Source organism: Tursiops truncatus, chromosome 11 (genome assembly GCF_011762595.2).
Source record: "Tursiops truncatus isolate mTurTru1 chromosome 11, mTurTru1.mat.Y, whole genome shotgun sequence".
NCBI classification, from domain to species: Eukaryota; Metazoa; Chordata; class Mammalia; order Artiodactyla; family Delphinidae; genus Tursiops; species Tursiops truncatus.
Window position 1 is genome coordinate 33,987,828 of NC_047044.1, and position 21,896 is coordinate 34,009,723.

At 34.6% G+C, this 21,896-nt stretch overlaps 1 protein-coding gene across 1 annotated transcript in view; it reads right to left on the reverse strand.

The window, feature by feature from the left end:
- LRRIQ1 (leucine rich repeats and IQ motif containing 1) overlaps positions 1 to 21,896 on the reverse strand; it is a 174,706-nt gene that overhangs the window by 8,339 nt on the left and 144,471 nt on the right. The window lies entirely within an intron of this gene.

The window sequence follows — 21,896 nt, forward strand, 5'->3', positions numbered from 1 at the left end:
AACAATGAAGATGGGTATGGAGAATATGCAAGAGGAGAAATTATACAAGGTAAGAACACAAGATAACAAATATAAAGAAAAATAAAATAGTAAGAAAATAAAAGAAAGAGAAAAATCCGACCGTTATATTCACATTTAAATTTACTATATATATATTTGTAGTTTTCAAAAAAAACCCTGCAGACATTGCTGCTACATCAAAGTCATGCATTTGAGTTATAGTGAAGACCTGTTGTTTTAGAGCACTTCTTTTGAGTTGTTAGACTGCTTCTTTTTTGGTGCCATCACCATGCTTAGGGACTTGTTAGCATCGTAGGCTTGACTGACAGTACACCAGAGAAGGTACCTCTTGAAACTAACTGATGGTAATCAAACTCACGAGAATTCTATAATTTAAAACCTGATGTTTAAAATGTCAATTTATTAACTGGAATTATTCTTTCACTATAGATCTTGGTACATAGAAAGTCATTTTATATTTGCAAGTTGTTTGGAAAACAAATGGAGCATGGTGCAAAGCCTATTTTGAATGCTCGGTGCTGTACAGAGACACATACATGTATACACATGTATACATCACACATGTATACACACACTTAGCATCTGTCTTTCTGAATATGTTGAGGATGGTACATTCATCATGTCTTTTTATTCCTTAAAAGTTACTGTGAAATGACTCTAGTTTTCAGTCCAAAGAGATACTGGAGCCAGTTCTCAGGAAAGCTACAAATCAAGATTTTTTTTCTCTAAATTACGTTACTTAGTAAAGTTAACTTCCTGTTAACTTCTAGTGCCACTTTATGTTTCTAAAATGGTCATACCCCTTCTTCCTGAGTTTAAGCCAATCCCTCCACAGTTGCTGTATTGAAGGAACAATTACTTCACTTTCAAGGGCTGACCACTGAATCCATGAGCAGACGCCATTTTGATAAATGGCCTTCCTTATAAAGAAACTATAAAAGAGACTCAAACGAAGGGAAGATTTGGGGTTGCTACACCCGTACTGCATTAAGCATTAAGTCTCTTCGCCAGCAGAGTCCCAGGCTTTTATCTGACTTTCTTGGTTGACTAGACCAAATGGTGAACCCATGGGTACAATGACAGATAGTAGTGAGGAATCAGTGACCCTGATAATCAACTGAACCCACGACTGGAAACTTACCTGCTCTTGATATGTAGAGAATCGTTTTGTAGCAAGTGTACTTTTAGCTGAAAATAAAAATTATCTCTACGTCTTTCTATTTTTTAAAATAGTGACATATACTTGCAATAGTCCCTTTTTAAAGTGTTCATTCTGAAAAGTTTTCCTCAACTGTACGACAACACTCCAAAAACCCTAAGTGGTTTTACATCAGAACTCAGCCAAGGTTCTAAACAACAATCCCTGGGTAAAGATTAGAGATTTCACTGTAAGGGTCCAATTCATATTAACCCTTTTAACCTGAAGGCATAGATTGGTAGATTGGTACAAGTTCAGTGTAAAAAAGAGAACTAGCATAGTGGTGATATTGGTTGGATGTATTCAAAAATACTGCCATTCAAATGCTGGAGGAAATGATTCTGGTAAATGATTTTCGCTAAACCATTTTAGGATTACCCCTGTCACTGAGGAGAAAGTAGTATTTACTCCTTGAAGCTTGCTTTTAGCATCTTGTGTGGGAAGAATGATGGTGACCCGGATTACTTAACAGATGCTTATCACCTTCTACTCAGGCTCCCCAATAAATCCTCTTGGTTTTAGAAGCATCATTTGGTCTGCAAAACTCGAACCTACTGCCTATCTACTGCTCTTCCCTGCTTCTCTGGGTCTTCATAAATTTCTCGTACCATCAACCTAAGAAAAAAGGTCTCCTTTTGATTCCTGCTCTCCCCTAGTTACTACAGTCTCTATATGCTGCTTTACTTCAAAACACACATTTTAATAATTTTATCTAAACAAATTGTTAAACTTTTTATTATAAAAATAATACATTTTCATAATAGATGATTTTAAAAATACCGAAAACTAAAAAGTCAAAGAGAAGAAAATCCACAGAGAGCCCCACTATTCAAAGACAACAACTGGATAACACTTTTAAGGCATTTTCTTTTAGTTCTTTTGTTCATAGATTTGTTTTTTGTTTACATACAATTGTATGTATCCTAGACATTCTACTTTTCAGTTAGTACTACAACAAATGCATTCTATGTAATGGAAATCTCATCCTGAAAATACTTTTAGGGGTTATGCACTGTGAGGTACTAACTTGTTACATGAAGGTTTTTAAGTATCCTATTTAATTAATCCACTTTTTCAGGTGGAATTAAAGATAACATGTCTGAAGTTATAAATATTTTGAGGGACACAATATAATCTATATTGTCAAATAGTTTTTAAAACTTTCACCAATTTACCACATGCTATATGAGGTTATTCATTTCACTAAGCCCCTAGTCAACATTGGGATATTAAATATTTTAAAGCTGTTGATAGTTTGAGAAAAATATTGTCTAATATGATTTTAATTTATGTCTCTACTGCTAGTGAGATTGAAAGTGATTTCATATGATTATTTACCAATTATAGGTCATAAAGTGTAAAATATCTTTCTTGTTCTCCCCAATTATCTGCTGGATTCTAGTATTTCCATTTTTGTCTTCAACTGACATTCATAACCCTTTATCTGTTATCACTGGTGCAAATATTTTCTTCTCTAGGTATCCAAATTTATCTACTTGCTAAATATTTTCTAAACTATAAACAATTTTCCTCTCGTAATTTATAGGTTTGTATCTCCCAATTTGATAAACTTATCTAAAATGACACATAAGATTTCAGGGACAAATTCTATACTCTTCTAATATTTTGTCTTTCACACTAAAAGATACCGGTTGTTAACAAAATTCTTTTGAGAGGAGTCTACTCTCTCCGTCTTTCCTTTCCATTTCCTCCTTAATTTATTGCAATCCAATTTTGCCAAATTGAAAGTGTCCTTACTATGAGGGCCTTAAACCATCTTATCTACGAAACACATTTATTCCTTATCTTCATTGGCCTCTCTGCTGAATTCAACTACACAGAACATTTTCTTTGTCTTAAAACTCTCTTCTCTACAGGACTTTGGAACATCAGACTTTGAGTGCTTCCTTTCAGTCTCCTTTATATTTGTGGTCCTTCAGATGTTGATGCTTGTCATTCTGCAAGTATCTAGGAGCATCCGCACCCCTGCTGTCCACCACCACACCCCATGCCTGGTATTGTGCTGGCTGTTTTTTTTTTTTTTTTTTTTTTTGGTACTCACTGTTGTGGCCGCTCCCGTTACGGAACACAGGCTCCGGACGCACAGGCTCAGCGGCATGGCTCACGGGCCCAGCCGCTCCGCGGCATGTGGGATCTTCCCAGACCGGGGCACGAACCCATGTCCCCTGCATCGGCAGGTGGACTCTCAACCACTGCGCCACCAGGGAAGCCCTGTGCTGGCTTTTGATGCCAGTCAATTAGATATGCATTGTTTATTGCCTCATGAGGCTGGCAGCTTAGAGAACTAGATATCACCAACCTCTATCTTATTCCTGTTCTCAGATCCAGCTGAACTTCAGAATCACAACTTGTTTTTATCATTATCATCCTACTAAGTCTGGTTTTCTTCCTGAATTCCCAAGTCATTCAGACCTGGAGTAAACCTTGGCTGCTCATTCCTTATGTAATGACATCTAATCCAGAAACTGGGTCTAGTCTCTCTGCTGGGTATCTCAGTAATACCTGGCTCCTCCTTTCATCCCCACTGCCCTCATTTTCAACAGGAGTGAGCGAAAGTCTCTGTTGACTTACTGACATTCGTGCTTCAGCTCACTGCAATATGGCTTCCTCCCCACACCATTTCACTGGAACTGTTCACCCCAAGATCATTAGTACTGCTAAATCTTTGGGACTTTTTGAAATTCTTACTGACTCCTCTATGATATTATACATTGTTCACGTCTTCCTTCTTAAAAGGATTATTTCCTTTGAGTCTTGTTTAATTCCACTTATCTGGTTTTTCTCTGCCCTTTCGTCTAATCCCCAGTTTCCTTCACGGGCTCATCTTCCTTCGCTATCTCTTCCACTCTCAGGATTCTTCTCTGGGGTACTATCCTGGCCCTATCTTATTCCTTGGTTATAATCTTCCTGTAAGAGGATATTCATTCAAGTTCTTCAATCACTTTCCTTATCTCCTTCTGAAATGTATCCATCCAAAATCTCTCCACTGCGGTATCCTACAGATAATTTAAACAGAATATGTAAAAAGCTGAACTCATGTATTATCCCACCTTTTCTAAGTTCCTATAATTCTACCATCATCGTCAATGTAAAATTCAGAAACCAGAGTGTTGTACTGAACCAGCATTCTTCCTCACCCTTCAGCTGCTGATTTTACCTTCTAAATTCTTTTCATTCTGTCAAATTTCTGGTATTTGCATTGTGACTATTTAAATTCAGCCTACTATCATCTCTTCTTAGTTACTGTAACAGCCTTCTCACTGGTCCTTTTCCTTTTGGCATTGTTCCCACTTATATATCTCCATACTGCAAATAGTCTTGCTAAAGTACACGTCTAGTTTGCTCTTTCAGAGGTTGAACTCTTGGTTCTCTACTATCTTTGGATAATGTTCAAAACATTTTGCATAGCATACAGGCCTTCCTTATACCTTCAGACACATCTATTAAGTTCCTGCCTCAATCATCCAGATGTATTGTAATTACTCAAAATGATCTTTTTTGCCTATAGACATTGTGTTTGGGATTATCCACTTTACCAGTGGTGTTCTTACTTCAGGTCTTCAGGTCTCAGTTTAGAAATTACATTCTTTGGGGTAAGCTCCTGATCTTTGAACACTTCCGTTCCTTATCTAAATTAGGTTAGAGATGCCCTCCAAAGGATAATATAGAGACCCCATGATAGCATTTATTACATTATACTTTACTTACCTATTCATGTGTCTGTTTTGCCTACTACAGTATACACTTTTTAAGTGATACCTAGTAGGACGGTGCTCAACAAATATTGGTAAAATTACAGAGTGATTGTCATAGTTGATTAATGTTCTCTGAGAAATATAGAGTTGGAATTTAGATTTTTAGCACGTAGATGAACCTGTGCATTGTGGAGAATAACACATGTCTAAATGTGGTTAACTTAATTATTATAATAGAAACTTCAGCTCTGAAAGTCAGAATTAGATTGGGATAAAAATTGACAACCAAAGGTAGTAAATTTAAAACAATATGTGTGTGTGTGTGTGTGTGTGTGTGTGTGTGTGTGTGTGTGTGTGTGTAGTTACTTTATAAATAAAACGCTGACAATGTACACAATCCTAGAAGAAAGCAGTTCAGCTTTAAGAAGTTCTCCAAAAGAAATGAAGTCTTGGCGGCTTCCCTGGCGGCAGAGTTGTTAAGAATCCACCTGCCAAGGCAGGGGACACAGGTTTGAGCCCTGATCCAGGAAGATCCCACATGCCGTGGAGCAACTAAGCTCGTGTGCCACAACTACTGAGCCTGCGCTCTAGAGCCCGCGAGCCAACTACTGTATCCTGCGCTCCTGGAGCCCACGCTCCGCAACAAGAGAAGCCACCGCAATGAGAAGCCTGCGCACTGCAATGAAGAGTAGCCCCCGTGAGGGTGGGTGGGGTGGGTGGTGGTGGGATGAATTGGGAGTTGGGACAGACATATGGACACTAATATGTATAAAATGGATAACTAATAAGAACCTGCTGTTTAAAAAGATAAATTAAATAAAATTCAAAAGAAAAAGAAAAAAAAAAGAGTAGCCTCCACTCGCCACAACTAGAGAAAGCCTGTGCGCAGCAACGAAGACCCAATGCAGCCAAAAATAAATAAATAAATTTATTTAAAAAACAAGAAATGAAGTCTTTTTTAAATTAATGGAAATATTTTTTACTTCATAAAAAGCAAAATAAGTGTTCATTAAACTCATATGCCTCAAATTAATCAGTTTTCTAAATTTACAGAGGGAGGTTAGGATTCAATTATCATTGGGGGCACACAAAAAGAAGCTAATTATTTATATTTTTAATACATATGGTGACTTCCCCATGACTATTTTCTTTTCTCTTAATGGCCTTTCTCAGTAATATAATAACAAAACACTCTTGGTTTCATGGACGGAGATGAGTTCATTTCTTTACCAAAAGCTTTTGAAGGACGTGGTTGCATGCTGAGCAAAATGCTTCATGTGATGGAAATATTTTTGGTAACTTTGATAGATGGCTGATTCTATGTATCTTATGCTGGGAATAGTAAAAATGTGATTTACATTATAAAGTGTAAGTGGTCTGCATATGTTTATTAAAAGAAGTTATTGCATCATACCTCACAATAAAGGACAAATAAAATTGGAGTTTGGCATAAATGTTATACTAATAGAATTTTAAATTCATTAACATCTGTATAAATACTTGTTGATAGGCTGTTTATGGCTTCTTTCTTAACCAATCCAATCTGTTGTTGGAAAGTTGACAGCACTGGCATGAAACCAATAACTCTCTAAGAGCCATTTGTGTATGACAAGCAACATTTCTATTCTTTTAAAATATACTTAAATATGTATGTAATTGATCACTAAAGAAAGATTACTGTATGAATAAAGAAGAGGACTGTTGGTACAAGAGTTTAAAAACAGAAATTTGGGGAACAGAGCCAAACTATATGTAAGGGTCAAAGGCTAACTGCAGCTCTAATCACTCCTTTACATATTTCACTAAATTTTATGGCAAAGAGGGTTAAAAAAAAAAGTACTAGAATAAAAAGTACTTGCTAGTTTCTGACATTTGAATTTTCAAAATTCATCTGTTTGGGGGGTGTTGGGTAATACATAAAGTGTATGAATGACCCTTATGAAAGCAAAGAAAAATCAAAGTGAGTTACTAAATTATACATTTTAAAATACATGGATTTTGTAAGACATAACTTTCAATACCATGGAATTGCTAGCTTTAAGCAAATCCCTCTGGAATAACAGAATCATTCTTTTACAAATTGGGTATAGTTGTGCTTATTAAACAGTTATAAGCCTTCTGTATTTATGTATAATTCTACCTGAAAGGATATGCTTTCCCAATTGTATTGTTCAGTTGAGCTGTATCTCCTCATTAATGTCTTTATAGAGGAGTACCAACTACAACATAAAGAGTGATTCTTTGGTTTCTCCTGTGACAGCCACATAACTCAAGAAAATAGCAGGCTTGTTCATGTATGGTGTGTCCGTGTTTGCTGTTAACCAGGGCTGAGACTAGGGTAAGGCAAGTGGGGCAAATGAGGTACTTGCCTTAGCACAAAATTTAAGGGAGTGCCAAAAAAATATCAGTAATTGAGATAAATAATATTTTAATGTAATATTTTAAAAGCAAAATTAATGCAAAAATCCATGATGAACAAAATATCAAAGTTTTAAATGACAGAATCTGTAACAGGGTGGTGCTAAGCGCTGTTGGAGCCTGAGGTAAAAGGGAAAGTTGGTAATACTGATCCTTCTCTGCCATGGTATTGGCAGAATTATCCATTTCTAAGTAATACTAATAAAAGTATCAACAGGACACTGTTTTAAGAACTACCAGATAGCCACTGTCTAAGATTGCTTTCCACTGTTTCTCATGAATCAGGTGCACCACTGAGCTTTCCAGTAGACGAGGCCCTTGATTTGTGACATATAAGAAAATAATTATAGAATAAATTAATTCAGTCTATAAAGGAAAGCTATACATTATTCATCTTTCTATCTGCCTAGCAACTAATTAGCACATAGTAAGTTGACTTTTCACTTACTGTGTCATGTTGGGCAAATTACTCCTTCTCTGCCTCAGTTTTCTCCTCTTAAAATGGATATATTAACAATATAAAATAATAGAACACATATAATGCTGCACATTTAGTCTGGATTTAATAACTGTAGCCATTTTTCTTTTCTTTTCTTTTCTTTTTTTAAGTGAAATGAGCTCCATTATGCATAGCTTTAATGTTATCTCAGTTATCACAGGCTAAGACTTACCTACCCTGGAGGTGGGACTATCTATAGAAGTTTCTAAATCTAGGCTAAAATCAAGGTTTCAGGGGGTCACTGTCAGGAGGGGAAGATTCCAGGATTAACCACAAAATTAGACAGAAGAATTTTCTGGGTGAGTCCAGGAAGTCCTCCTTCCCAGAATTCTAAATCTGCTTCAGGTATTTTTAAAAATGTATTTATTTCATAATATATGAGGATCTTAGTGCGTCTTTAATACGGAAGAATTAATTTCCAAAAGATAAGAAGGGTACAAAGTTCTAATTGATTTGAAGTTATTTCAAATAATTTTTAGCAGTTGCTCAGTAATAACCATGAAGGAGGCTCCATTGACATGATTCTCTTCTGTTTCACTATCTCAATTTAATTATCCTTGGAGAATATTCCTCTATCCAACCTAGACTCCCTCAGGGAGTGTTAATGTAGTAGGTCATCCAAACTAGGGTCCACCCAATAGAATAATGGAGAAACTGATGATGTAAGTAGGTTGGCTTTCAAAATAAGAGGTTATAATGGCCGCATAAATATTACTGCCACCTGTGTTTTGTTTTTTTGTTTGTTTGTTTTTTTGGTATAGTTTAGACTTCAGCTCCCTGTTGTATCTAAAAGTTTCTACTCTTTGGTAAAAAGACATCTCTAATTCATGTATATTTATTAATTGAGGCCAAGTAGGTGATTAATTTTCTTTACTAGTTTTATTTCAAAAGAAGCCAATAAACAGTATTACATTGGTACATTAATGATAGAGGCTTGATGAATCCAATTAGAGACTTTTATCATTGTAATCATTGTTTTTGAATAGCTATAAAACAGAAATGCTCATAATGTATATGTCTATACATTCCTATATATTTCTCATTGATTACTTATTAATTTTCTGCATCTGATGATTTCTGTATTTGCCAAACTTAAGAATACAGATACACTTCTGTTACAGGTAGAGATAACATCATATGAAACACTGAATAATTAAAGTATTGCTTGATTATAAAAAAAATAAGTAAATGTAAGTAAAAATAATTTTCTTTCACAATTTGAGTAACAACATATCAGAGACTAATAAACCTGGCCCCAGACTTATTGTTTTTCATTGGTAATAATTTAAGCAAGTATCCCATAGCCTGCTGAAGACTTAAGAGTTTTCTAAGTGGATACCCATTAATGAAAAATTTTTATATTTTATTATATTACCCACGATAGAACTTTATGTAGCAGAACTGCATTTGTAAATGAATCAGGGCCTCCATTCATGAAAAGCATTACTGCTCTACTCACAGTCTAGTGGAGAAAGAAGTCAAGGTAGTAATTATACGACTTCCCTACAAAATTAACTTTTAACTTTATTTAGATAAATATTGATTTGCGGAGCTCTTTTATTTTTTGTAGAAGAGGAATTGTGGGTGGGGTTTAAAGTGGGAAGGGTCCTCAATTGGGTAAGTCACCTCCCTTATCAGAGCCTTAGTTTTGTCATTCATGAACATTAGAAAGAAAAGCAAAATATGGAATGCTTCATGAATTTGTGTATCTTCCTTGGTGGTGTCAGTGCTCTGGACCTAGGCCATTCTAATAGGTGTGTGGTGCTATCTCAGTGTTGCTTTAATTTTTTTTATCCTTTTTAAAAACCAGGTTGGTTGTTTTCTTATTGCTGAGTTTTAAGAGTTTTTGCTATATTTTGGATAACTGTCCTTTATCAGGTATCTTTTGCAGATACTTTCTCCCAGTCTATGGCTTGCCCTCTCATGCTTTTGATAGTGTCTTTCACAGAGCAGAAGGTTTTAATTATTTATTTCCTGCATCATGCTTTTGATATTATATCTAAATGCTGATCACCAAATCCAAGGTCACCTAGATTTTCTAATACGTTATCTCCTAGGAATTTTTAGTTTTGAGTGATTGCATTTAGCTCTATGATCCATTTTGAGTTAATTTTTGTGAAAGTATAAGGTCTGTGTTTAGATTCTTACTTTTTTTTTTTCTTTTAGTTTTTGCATGTGGAGGTCCAGTTGTTCTAGCACCAAGAGTTGGAACGGACTTATCTTTTCTCCATTGTATTGCCTTTGTTTTTTTAATCAAGGATCAGTTCACTATATTTGTGTGGGTCTATTTCTCACCTGTCTATTCTGTTTCATTGATCTATTTGTATATTCTTTTGCCAGTACCACACTGTTTTGGTTAATGTGGTTTATAGTAAGTCTTGAAGTTAGGTAACATCAATGCTCCAGAAAGTATTTTAAAATGAAAGTTCGAGCTCATAAAAAAGGTAGAGAAATCCTCAGAAGTGAGAAATGACAAGAAAACACAAATATAAGGATGAATGAGTCTAGGGAGCTATTGTACAGCATGATAACTATAGTTAAAAATATTGCATTGAATACTGAGAACTTGCTAAAAGAGGAAATTTCTCATATGCTCTCATCACACACACACACAAAATGATAACTATGTGATGGTATGATACTTTAGTTAGCTTGGCTTTGTAATCATTTTTCTCTACATATGTATACCAAGTCATCAGGCTGTACACTTTAAATATATATACTTTTTATTAAAAATAAAATTTAAAATATTGCTGAAAAATTACAAAAAGAAAATATATAGGTGTAGCAAGTGACTGCTTACGAGTTATCTCTCCAGGGTAAGGGGGAATGTGCCCTCTAGTAACTGACTGAAGTAGTCAAAAATCTTTCAGAGTTGGTTAGGTTAAACTCACACTTCTAAAAATTCCCATTAATACAGATCTAAAGAACACAAACTAATTAAAACAATAATAAAAGTCACTAAACACCTTGGGAAATAAGCCATTAGAGTGAGAATCAACAGAAAAAACAAACCATAAAATCGGTCCACCGAATCATGAAGGTAGTGGATTTATCAGATATAGAATAAAAAATAAGCATCTTTAATTTGATAAAATACACAAAATATTATGTATCTGCATACCTAAAAATAGATCTTAAAAGGTATTAAAGCAATAAGAGACTAGTAAAATCAGGAAGTTTTGAAAAACATGGGTAGCAATTCTAGAAATGAAATATAATTGATAGGGTTTCCCTGGTGGCGCAGTGGTTAAGAATCCGCCTGCCAATTTAGGGGACACGGGTTTGAGCCCTGGTCCGGGAAGATCCCACGTGCCGCGCAACTAAGCCCGTATGCCACAACTACTGAGCCTGCACTCTAGAGCCCAAGAGCCACAACTACTGAGCCCATGTGTCACAACTACTGAAGCCCGCGTGCCTATAGCCCATGCTCCACAACAACAGTAGGCACTGCAATGAGAAGCCGCACACCGCAAAGAAGAGTAGTCCCTGCTCGCTGCAACTAGAGAAAGTCCACGCGCAGCAATGAAGACCCAACGCAGCCAATAAATAAATATATTTATTTAAAAAAAGAAATACGATTGATAAAATCATAAAACTGAACTATAACTGATATTACTAACTCAACAGATGTAGTAAACATAAAATTTGATTGAAGAAAACAATTAGTGAACCTGGTTTGCTGTCATTATGCATTATTTATGAAATTAGCTATTAATTTCCCCAAAACAACACACACTATTTTAGATTGTTACCTAATGTTATAAACCTGAGATTTACTCAGGATTCACATGACTGAAAGTACTGGCATTTTTCTGTAGAGACTTAAGAAATTCTTTCTGTCTTCTGGCTCTATAACTCAAAAGAATATGTTAGTGGGCATTCTTAACTCCTATGAACATGGAAAGCACTCAGCTGTGGTCTCAAACAACTCTAAACTCACTGGTTGCTTAGTATTAGCAATATAGTGAATAGGGCACAAGAATAAGACTTAGCAGAAGGTTCTTGATTTGTCGCTAACTAGCTGTTGCATCCTTGGTAAATCACTTAACTTTTCTGAATTTCAGTTTTCTCACTTAAAAAAAGATTGTGTGTTTTTATTATGAAAGAAATACATTTTCATTTGTGAGTTTATCCCTGAGTTTAGCTATAGTAAATACATAAAGATTAATAACCCTATCCTTAGGCTAGTAAAAAAACACAATATGATAAAGGGTTCTAGTAAATACCTATACCTAAGAAATTGATGTCTAAGATATATTCTTAATATTTTGAGGTGGCTGCCTCAGGAGAAAAGAGGATAGAATGCGATTTGTTGAGCAACCAGAATACTCTCGAGAGACCTTATATATCTCATTGTGTCTTTACGATATCCTTGGAAGAAAACAATAATTATCCCCATTTTTCTGGAGAATGAAATGAAAGTTTTGAGCTTATGTAAGTGTAGTATGAATTTGAACCTTCGTTTGGCTGAGTCCAAAGCCCACAGTGTTTCCATTTCATCAAGAAGCCATATTTTCCCATGAAATTCCCCTTAATGTCAGATTCTGAATATGGAAATAAATGACATTTAAAATGTTCTTAATATACCAGCTGTAATAAATAACACAGAATTTCTTTTTCTCTTGTGGATAACTTTTGGAAAATAAGAAATAATTTTGAGATAAAATTTTCCATATTTGGTCTCAGAGGAATTTGTAAATTTCTACTAAACCTATTCAGATGTTAAATTATGGGAATAAAAAAGAACAATAGACCTTCTAGCCATAGGAAATTATGTATAAATTGGTCAAAAAACAGTGTTCTATAATGCTGTACTCTTCCTATAGTAAATGCTTTATGAAGAGTAGCTTTTTCACACATTTGAAGAATAAATAAATTTATGACTATTTAAAGCATAATTTTTGTCTCTGCTCTCTGAAAAACTAATTTTTAGCTACATGTGCTTCTGTGCTACAAAAGAATTATAAAACAGCATATTTTGACCTAAAGATAGTAGAACTCTGATTTTTTTCCCCCTTTTTTGTCTTCTGCTTGTAAACTTAAATGTAAATGGTTTGGCTTAGTTTTTGAATTTACTTTTCAAATTAAGAAAACAATTTTATAAAGAGAAAATTTTTACAAGTTGAACACTCAAAATCATAGACAGTAAGTAGGACATAATAGTTAGTTAGATTAACCATTACTATATGGTTGCTTTAGTCTGAATCCTAATAGAAGGAAAGGAGAAGTGAGTCATTGGTTTCACATTCAAAACTGACCTGGTGGTAGTGTTGTGACACAGTTCTCCATTTCTGAACATCCAGGAAGTGTGGCACTAACTAGCCTTTTGTTCCAGACTATTTTTTCAAAACCATTTGTATACCAAACAGCCTTATAAGATGAGATAGTGTCTCCTTTGAAGCAAAGGGCAGATTTGTTGGCTGTCCAGTAAAAGATAATGTTTTCTCATCAGTACAAAATGCAAGTTAATTTACAACCCGTTATAAAGTATTTCAGCTTCCTAAGCTTGGGGTTTCTCAACTGAGACATAAACCTACCTTGAGCTCAGTATCCACCTGGACTCCTACATGTTAGTCCTGTGGAAATTGAGGGGCTAAGGGAACCAACACAAATATTCTAGTGCTCAGGCTGCTTGCTATGCTGTAAATAATAAAGCTCTTTGTCCCTGACCTAGGAGTCTTGTATCTTCTGCCAGCACTCATAAAATAATGTCAGGCTACCTTTCTACCTGAAAGTAGGATCAAATCTCAAACTCTCAGAGTTTTTGACATAGAAAAACTTTAATTTTGCAACTTAAAAAAATGAATTACCAATAATGGGCACATATAACTATATATAATGAATCATTCTTGCTTTATGAACTGTTGTTTAAGCGTGTGTGTACTTTATCCCATCTTTTTGATTGACTCATTTTGTGGGAATGCTGTTAGTAACCACAGGTGTGTATTTATTGTTTATTAGCTATACAGTAGTTTTAAGGAATACTACCTTACAATATTCTAGGACTAAAAATGTGTCAAATTTGCCTGGTTGTGGCTACGATTTTAGGACAAGTGTTAGGTGAATAAGCACAAATAAACCTTATGCCAAGAAACATGTCATTTTCTAAAGCAGAGAGAGAAAAAAGTCTTGAAATCATGCAGACCTTGGCTCAAATATCAAAATTGCCATTTCAAAGGTTTGTGTCCACCAGAAAAAAGAAAATGGTAGTAGTCTTTTTATCTACAGTACTCAAATGATTTCATAATTTTTTTAAAGATTTGTTTTTTTTAAAATAAATTTATTTATTTATGGTTGCGTTGGGTCTTCGTTGCTGTGCACAGGCTTTCTCTAGTTGTGGTGAATGGGGGCTACTCTTCACTGCAGTGCATGGGCTTCTCATTGCGGTGGCTTCTCTTGCTGTGGAGCACAGGCTCTAGGCACACGGGCTTCAGTAGTTGTGGCACACAGGCTCAGTAGTTGTGGCACACAGGCTTAGTTGCTCTGCGGCATGTGGGATCTTCCCGGACCTGGGCTCGAACCCGTGTCCCCTGCATTGGCAGACGGATTCTTAACCACTGTGCCACCAGGGAAGTCCTGGATGTGGACCATTTTTTAAAGTCTTTATTGAATTTGTTACAATATTGCTTCTGTTTTATGTTTTGGTTTTTGGCCACAAGGCATGTGGGATCTTAGCTCCCTTACCAGGATCGACTCGTGCCCCCTGCACTGGAAGGCAAAGTCTTAACCACTGGATCACCAGGGAAGTCCCTGATTTCATAATTTTGCTTCACAGATTGGCAAGACATGTATCATTCCCATTTTACAACTGATAAAACTGAGATTTAAAGTGGTAATGACCACATTTTCTGCTTCTTAATTCAATTCTCTCTCCACCACACCAAGTTATATTAAATTTGTATCATTCAAAAATGATAGGCTATGTTTTCGTAACATATATTCCAGCATAGTAAAATAAATTGAAAGACAACTCTGGTTACTATTTCTTTTCCATATATTGAAAATCTTTCAGTAGTATAGGATCCCTTGGCTTTAGGAAAGATGCTTGTAGTAAGTACATAGAAGGGAAATGTAAAATTGGTGAAACAAAGTACAGAAATACTTCTGGGCAGAAAAGGGCTATATGAGTTTTATGATATTGGAATACAGAAGTAAATTTGGACAGAAATAATGAAAGAGTTGAAGGGCTAAAAATGCCACAGAACTTCCATTTGGGGAAATAAAGAGGGATAAATCAGTTCTTCTGCTAAGACAAACCATAAATTCAGAATATAATTTAAAAAGTAATCTTAAGATGTGAATTTATTGTAACATGATCCCAATCTGATAGCACCTCTATATACCTGGCAGAACTGAAAACATCATCTCTGGAAAAATGCAGGGGAGGCAGATTTGAGAAAAGCAAATACAAATTTTAGAAATGAAAAACAAAATAATCGAAATTAAAATCTATAATGCGGGTTTACTTGCAGATCAGACAAAGCTGAAGAAATAATGAACTTGGAAATATGTGAGAAGGCATTATCTAGAATCTAGTGCGGAGGAGCAAAGAGATGAAAAATTTTAAAAATAAAAATATATAGAGAAAGCTAGAGAAAATTTAAGTTATGTTTAATTGGAGCTGCAGGAGGATTGACAAGATAGCATGAGGCAATGGCAATATCCAAGATAATGACTGAAATATTTCTTGAACTGGATGAAAGACATCAACCCATCAATTCAAGAAGGTGAGTAAATCATAAACAGGATAAATTTTAAAAGAAATCCACAGCTAGACTCATAAGAATAAAATTATTTACAGCAGAAAAAAAAATCTTAAAGTAATGAGAAAAAAAGCAGCCAAGTTATCTTCAACAAAGTTGCAGTTAAACTGACAGCTAATGTCTTAAGAGCAACATGAGAAGGCAGAATACAGTAAAATATCTTCAATGATCTGAAATTTGTATGAATGAAAGAAATTTACTGCCAAACTGGAATTCACCAGAATAAGGACAAAATACAGACATTTTCATATTAACAAAAACTGAGTTTACTACTAGCAAACTCTTATTAAAGAAATTTATTTAAATGGACAGTCCTTTTCACAAGAAAATTCCAGATGAAAGATCCATGTTGCAAGAAGACAGAAAAAAATCATAAATATGAAATATGTTGGTAAAATCAACATAAATTGACAGTATAAGTAGCAATAATATCTTGTGAAATTAAATATGTCACAAGTAAAATACAGAGAAATATTACTATATAATTCAGAATTGAGTTAAAATGTTCTAAGATTCCTATACTCCCTAGGAAGATAAAAAGATTGGTTAATTCTAGATTATGTTAACTACATATGTTATGATTTCCAGAGTAAAAACTAAAATGAATATATACAAATAATATTATTTCCACATTAGTAAAAAGAAAACAACAGAAAGAAAAGAAGTACTCAATCCAAAATAAAGCAAAGAAAGTAAAGAAAAAGAACAGTGTATCCAGGCTAACAGAAAGCATAAGATAAGATATTCATTCAAATATGTCAGTTCTTACATTATGCATAAATGGTTAAATAATCCAGTTAGCATATAACAATTTTTTCTAGATTAAAACAAAAAAATCCAAGAGCCAAACTTAAATTATGAAGGTACAATAAGTGTGAAAATAAAAGGATAGAAAAAATATACCACAAACACATTAACCAAAAGAAAGCTGGTGTTGTCATGTTAACATAAAACAAAATAGACTTTAGGGCAAAAACAAACAAACAAACAAAAAACCCCTAAATTTACTAAGTATTTACTAAACATTTCTAAACATTAGTGCTGTTTCAAAATGATAAAAAGTTCATTTAACCAGGAAGATATAATAGTTTTAATTTTAAGAATATAATATAGCCTCAAAAATAATATAAGGTGTCTGTTCTCAGACCACAATGGAATTAAATTAGAAATCAATACTGGAAAGATAACTGGAAAATTGCAAAGTACAGGGAGATTAAACAACACTTCTAAATCATACATAGGTCAAAGAAGTAATCTCAAGAGAAGTTCAAAAATATTTTGAACTAAATGAAACTTTGAACTAAATGAAAATGAAATGAAAACACAACCTATTAAATTTGTGAAATGCAGAAAAAGCAGTGCTTACAGGGAAATTTATAGCACTGAATGCATATATTAGAAAAGAAGAAAGATCTAAAACAATAATCTAAGTTTCTACCTTAGGAAATGAGAAAATAGAGAAGAAATTAAACTCAAAGTAAACAGAAGAAAAATAATAAGAATTAGAGAAGAAATCAATGAAGTTGAAAATAGGAAAGCAATAGACAGTATCACTGAAACCAAAAAGCTAGTCCTTTGAAAAAGTCAATGAAATCAATAAACCTCTATCCGGGAAAACTACGGAAAAAAAAGACAAAGAACACAAATTACCAATATCAGAAATGAAAGAGGGGACATCACTACAAATCCCATGGACATTAAAAGAATAATAAAGATATGCTATGAACAACTCTATTCCCACAAATTTGATAAACTGTATGAAATGGACCCATTCTTTGAAAGACACAAATTTCCAAAGCTCACATAAGCATAAATAGATGGTCTGAATAGGCCTATATCTATTTTAAAAATTGAATCAATAAAAATTGAATCATGATCATCTATATAAAAAATCTAAAATAACCAACAAAAAAACTTCTGAAATTAAAGTGATTATAGCAAAGTTGCAGGATCTAAGGTAATATACAGAAGTCAACCACTTTCCTATATACCAGCAATGAACAAATGGAATTTGAAGTTAAAAAACAATACCATTTACATTGGCATCTCCCAAATTAAAGGCTTTAGGGATAAATCTAACAAAATATGTACAAGATCTATATGAGGAAAACTGCAAAACTCTCATGAAATAAAAAAGAATTAAATAAATGGATAAATATTCCATATTCATGGATTGGAAGATTCAACATTAGCAAGAGTTCCGTTTTTCCTAACTTAACCTATAGATTCAACAAAATCCCAGCAAAACATTTTGTGGATATTGACAAACTGACTCTAAAGTTTATACGGAGAGGCAAAAGATCTAGACTAGCCAACAAAATATTGAAGGAGAAGAACAAAGCTGAAAGACTGACACTACACTACTTCAAGACTTGCTATAAATCTATAGCAAAAAAGGCAGTGTGGTATTGGCAAAAGAATAGACAAATAGATCAGTGAAACAGAGCAAACAGCCCAGAGATAGACCCACAAAAATATGGTCAATTGATCTTTGACAAAGGAGCAAATGGAACAAAGATAGTTTTTTCAACAAATGGTGATAGGACAAGTGGACATCCACATACAAAAAAATAAATCTAGACACAGATCTTACACCATTCACAAACATTAACTCAAAATATATTACAAACTTAAATGTAGAATGCAAAGCTCTAAAACTCAGAAGATAACACAGAAGAAAACCTATATGACCTAGGATATGGCTAAGACTTTTTAGATAAAACACCAAAGACATGATGTATGAAAGAAATAACTGATAAGTTGGAATTCAATAAAATTAAAAGTTTCTGTTCTGCTAAAGATAATGTCAACAGAATGAGAAGACAAGAAACAGACTGGGAGAAAATATTTGCAAAATACTTATCTGATAAAGGACTGCGATCCAAAATATACAGAGGACTCTTAAATCTCAACAGAAGGAAAACAAACAACCTGATTAAAAAATGAGCCAAAGACATTAACACATACTTCACCAAAGAAGATATACAGATGGCAAATAAGCATATCAAAAGATGCTTCACATCCTACGTCATTAAGGAAATGCAAATTATAACAACAGTGAGATACCACTACACACCTATGAGAATGGCCAAGATCCAGAACACTGACAACACCAAATGCTGATGAGGATGCAGACCAACAAAACTCTCGTTCATTGCTTACGGGAATGCAAAATGGTACGGCCACTCTGGAAGACGGTTTGGCAGTTTCTTACAAAACTAAACATACTCTTACCAAATAATCCAGCAATCATATGCTTTGGTATTTATGCAAATGAGTTGCAAATTTATGCCCATGCAAAAACCTGTACACAGAGGTTTATAGCAGCATTACTCATAAATGTCAACATTTGGGAGCAACCAAGATATTTTTTGGTAGGTGAATGGATAAACTGTGGCACATCCAGGCAACAGAATATTATTCAGTGAAAACAAACAAATGACACACACAAAAAGATCAGCTGTCAAGCCATGAAGAGATATGAACTTTAAATGAATATTCTAAGTGAAAACAGCCAATCTGAAAAGGCTACATACTACATGATTCCAACTATGTGACCTTCTGGAAAAGGCAAAACTATTGAGACAGTAAAAAGATCAGTGGTTGCCAGGGCTTAAGGCAGTGGGAGGGATGAAGAGGTGGAGAACAGAGGATTTTTAGAGCAGTGAAACTATTCTGTATAATACCATAATGATGCATGCAGGCCATTATACATTTTCCCAAACCTATATAATGTACAGCACCAAGAGTGAACCCTAATACCAACTATGGCCTTTGGGTGATGAAGTGTCAGTGTAGGTCACTGACTGTTACAAACGTACCACTCTGGTGAAGGATGGTTATAGTGAGGGAGGCTGCGCATGTGTGAGGTATATGAGAATTCTCTGTACTACGTTCTGCTCAATTTTGCCATGAACCTAAACTACTTAAAAAATATTTTAAAATATTTAAAGTATTTAAAATATTTTTTAAAAATTCGGTATCTTAGGTGAGCTGTATATAAAGGTTTAGTTCACCACACTGCCTGAAACAGGTATCTCTAACAATTTCTGTGGAAGCAGCTCAACAGCCCAAGGCCAATAGGTGATAAACTGTAGTGACAGAGTACATTTCTGATATGGCTGGAGGGGATATTTGGAGGTAGAGATAAGATTCTATCAGCAGTAACAGTTACAGTTTTCTACTGAGGACTTACATGCCCAGCAGAGGTCCACATACTTCCAGTACATTATCTCACAAGGACTCTGAGAAGTCTACAGTATTACTGTCATTTTAAAGATAAGAATGCTTCAGCCCAGAGAGGTTACATATAACAACACACAGTCAGTGGTAGAGCTGGGAAATTAAAATTAGTCTGGAGTTCCTACCAGAATATTTCTTAACTAATATAATCATAATTTTTTTACATTCCCACCAGGGAAGGAAAGTTCAGGTCTCAATTTTATCTACCTTCATATGTAGGATTTGGGAGTCAGGAGTTACTTTTAAATTTCTATCAAAAAACAATTTTTGATGTAGTCACTATATTCATATCTTTTTCCTACAATTCATGGTGTCTTTCTGAGGCTGGATAGTATTGGGAGGAATACTTTTATGTTTCTTCTTAATTTGATATCATAACACATATAATTTTGTCATTTTGTTTTTTAATATTTCTCTTAATTCTTCAATTATTTCCTACTTTGTCTTCACTCATCTTCTATTTTTCCCTACCTTTACTTCAATTACTCTTTTCCCTTCTATGCTTTTCTCAGTGTTCATATTATGGCATGAATATAGATACTTCTGACAATAGTGAAAGAAGTTGAGGAACAGTCTATAAAGGCACCTCTTGTAGGGGTTATTCCACTCACAGAGTAACATCAGGGCGTAACGTCAGGGCTGGCGGGAGAGTGCTGATATTCAGTGTGTCTCCTCACTATTGAATTTAGCCATTTGCTTTTCCTTAGCTTCATCTGTAGGCTCCAAGCTAGGCATTTTGGACATGAGCTACTTCACTAACAGGAAGAATACCCTGGCTGAGGGAATGTCTTTGAATGAGTTGTCTGTTTATATTTTACTGGGATTTTGCTAATCTTTACTTAATCTTTCAAACTGACAAATTTTGTGCCTGTACTTGCTTGGATTTGAAATTCTCCACCTTGTTCTGTCTCTATTACTTAAGGCATCAGTTCAGAATGGGAGGTTTGCAGAAATGGAGAGGTAATGTTGCCTTGCTGAGCATTATTTCTTCATCTATAAAATTAAGGGATCACAACAATTTCATTTGCCTTTCTCTCAGAGTTGAATCATATTTTAAAAATTGATGTGTAATAGTGGTAATAGTAAAACCTTTTTAAGCTTTATGACAGGGGCACTCATCAGTCAGAAAGGACACTGGCTCTGAACTGGAACAGAGTTCTGAAGGGCCCCTACCCTACTGTTCAGGGGCCCTTTAGTTACTGAATATCATTGACTTGGGAGGGGATTTCCAGGGGAGTAGCTAAAGCAGCCATAGTGCCTGGCGTGGCAGCAGTGGGGAGGGACTCAAGGAAGTAGCTATTTAAGATAAAAACGTATTTCAGCATTTTAACAGCTAACTGTTCCAGGCATACTTGAATATGCCAGTCTTATATTAGCTCTATTTAAATGCTCTCCAAAGTTTAGAGCACTATATTAGTTCATAGTGTCTATGATGCTTTGATCTTGATCTTGCTGAAAATGACAACTGAAGGTTTTCACATAATGTGTCAACTACCACCTGGCTGACAGCAACTTCTAAGCTTCTATCTATTATGAGATGCATTCTGAGTTCAGAGAGGATAAAATGTGAAAAAAATGCATATCTTGGCATCAATGAAATACGAATAAATTATTAATATTTTTATTAGCACACTGTATTCTATAATATGAAATGTAATTATCCCTAACAGTCAATCTTGGATCATTAAATTAGCTTACCCAGAACAAGAATTATGCTACCTGATTTTTGATTGTTACTCTAATATAAATTCGATACATTTTGCATGAATTGCTTTATTTTTTTATTGAGTGCCTAATATTGCCGGGCATTATGCTAATTGGTGAGGATCTAGCAGTGAACCAACAGAGTCCTGAACTTCAGCAACATACAGAATAAAGACATTTTAGTTATAGCTATTAAACATATATTTCTGCATGTGATAGGTACTAAGGACACAAGTAAGTCTGTTCTAGGTTCAATAGGAATATATAAGAGGGGAATTATTCTTTGGTAAAGACTAATCAGGTACACTATTTTTATATTGTGCTTTGTGAAG